The sequence below is a fragment of the Saccopteryx leptura genome, chromosome 2 (genome assembly GCF_036850995.1).
Source record: "Saccopteryx leptura isolate mSacLep1 chromosome 2, mSacLep1_pri_phased_curated, whole genome shotgun sequence".
Classification (NCBI taxonomy): Eukaryota; Metazoa; Chordata; class Mammalia; order Chiroptera; family Emballonuridae; genus Saccopteryx; species Saccopteryx leptura.
Genome location: NC_089504.1, coordinates 185,274,076 through 185,276,807, shown reverse-complemented (window position 1 = coordinate 185,276,807; position 2,732 = coordinate 185,274,076).

Sequence of the window (2,732 nt, the reverse complement as noted above, 5' to 3'; positions counted from 1 at the left end):
AATCGTAGGTACTTTTGAAGGCCTACTTTGCACCAGGTCCTATACTTAGCTCTGCAAGACAGCCAAAGACATAGCATAGCTTAGGGGCTATACCAAAGAGTGGCTTGGCTTGGTATGTATATGTAAAGTGTCTTCCCACTCTAAAACATCCTAAACAAACATACAATACAAATTAAGAACAAGTCCCCTAGCCCATGGACCTCTCAGCTTGAAATACTGGGATGATACTAGTCCTAAAAGCACTCAGCTTTCCTTGCAAATAACACTTGTAGTAATACAATTGTGTATTTACTCACTCCATCCTCCTGAGATATATTGCAACCTGAAGTTAAAGAGTCCCCTTTTAAGACATTATTTGAGACTTCAAGGTGAGGTATGATGCAATCTCTCTAATAAGGAATAGGATGGAATTCGTCATACACTAGGCTTCTTTGTGTCTTCTTTAGGATCTGTGCTCCATCATACCCCCAGTCAGTTATTGGTGGGGGTGTGGAGAAGAAAGGCCAAGTAACATCTAAGGAGGAGGCATCTAATGACTATAGTTCCAGGTGTTCATCTCTATACTCAACCACATCATAAAAATCAGAAAAAAAGAAACCGCAATGAACAAAGGGAAAGGAAAAAACAATAGTCTTGTTCTTCTCTGCCTTTCCTTTCCCCTCTTCCTCCTCAGGGTGGGGGCCACATCCGGGACCCAGGGCTGGGTCCCAGGCAGGTCTACTAGGCAGACAACTGAGTTTCACTTCCTGTCAACCCTAGAGCTGAGGCAGGATGTCTGAGGGCCTAGTTGGGGGCCTAGGATTGGGTCAAAACAAGGGCCATTTTAGGATTCTCTCTTGCAGAAAGGTCCACAGAGCAACCCGCTAGTGCTAGTACACGTTTTCAGGTAATACAGTCAAGACCAAGGCATACTTCTAGTTTTTAGGGGCTTCCTCCCACACTCGCCCCTCTAATCATTAGTAACAAGGTTAAGGACAAGGTTGCTAGACCAGGCAGGGATTAAGCACAACTGGTGAAAGAGCAGGGGTTAAAAATGGCAGCGCTACAATACTTGCAATAACTGTGTATTGAACGCAACTAAGTTATTATTGTCTTTTTTTGACCCCGTCTGAGTTGGGCCTCTGCTGAAAGTCAGGCAGGTGGAGCACAGGAAGGCGAGCTGTTAACCTAGAACAATGGTCCCCAACCCCCGGGCCATGGACCAGTAGCGGTCTGTGGGCCATTTGGTACCGGTCCCCAGAGAAAGAATAAATAACTTACATTATTTCCGTTTTATTTATATTTAAGTCTGAACGATGTTTTATTTTTTAAAAATGACCAGATTTCCTCTATTACATCCGTCTAAGACTCACTCTTGACGCTTGTCTCAGTCACGTGATACAGTTATCCGTCCCACCCTAAAGGCCGGTCTGTGAAAATATTTTCTTTTTTTTTTTTTTCATTTTTCTGAAGCTGGAAACAGGGAGAGACAGTCAGACAGACTCCCGCATGCGCCCGACCGGGATCCACCCGGACCATGGGGCGATGCTCTGCCCATCCTGGGCGTCGCCATGTTGCGACCAGAGCCAATCTAGCGCCTGAGGCAGAGGCCACAGAGCCATCCCCAGCGCCTGGGCCATCTTTGCTCCAATGGAGCCTTGGCTGCCAGAGGGGAAGAGAGAGACAGAGAGGAGAGCGCAGCGGAGGGATGGAGAAGCAAATGGGCGCTTCTCCTGTGTGCCCTGGCCGGGAATCGAACCCGGGTCCTCCGCACGCTAGGCCGACGCTCTACCGCTGAGCCAACCGGCCAGGGCTGAAAATATTTTCTGACATTAAACTGGTCCGTGGCCCAAAAAAGTTTGGGGACCACTGCCCTAGAGAACTTCTGAAGCTTCCTTTCGAAGCCTTTGGATGTTCTCAGCTATTACATTGGTTTTATTTTATTTTTTAAAAATGGAGGCAATGATGCCATCTTTTTTTTTTTTTTTAAGTATTTTAATTATTTATTTATTTATTCATTTTTAGAGAGGAGAGAGGGAGAGAGAGACAGAGAGAGAAGGGGGGAGGAGCAGGAAGCATCAACTCCCATATGTGCCTTGAACAGGCAAGCCCAGGGTTTTGAACCGGCGACCTCAGCATTTCCAGGTCCACGCTTTATCCACTGTGCCACCACAGGTCAGGTCCGTTGGTTTTATTTTTTAAGTGGGGCAAGCAACCTGGTAGTGTTTGAGGTGGTCTCTAATATTCACCTTCTCCCTCCTCCCTGGATCTAGCGCTATGTTAGAAATTAACAGAAGGCCAATGTAGAGTGTTTGGAGGAAGGTAAGAAAAAAAAAGGGCTGATCAGGAAAAAGCAACATGTGGTTGTGCGAGGGCAGAAGTGACACCTGAGGAGAAGAACCTGCAGCCAGCCTCTCCCAGGCTGCAGGGAAAACGAGTTTAGCAGGATTTAGCCCTGAAGGAACAAGAGCTGCTGAAAAGGACGGGGGGGGGGGGGGGGGGGGGGCGGGGGGAGAGGATGTTTGTGTTCCCACAAAGAATAGGAAGATACGGGGTAGGCAGGATGGCAATAGGTGTGAGCATTCGGGCCCAGCTTGCTGGCAAGTTGCCGCGCTTTCAATCCCCATCGCCCACAAACTTGGAAGAGGTTAAATTATATACTCTTAACTGGACCCGCCCCGAAGCCTGTCCTCTGACCCGGGCACCCAGCCCGAGGAGGCTCCCGGGGTCGAAGGCCAGAGCAAACTTGGCCA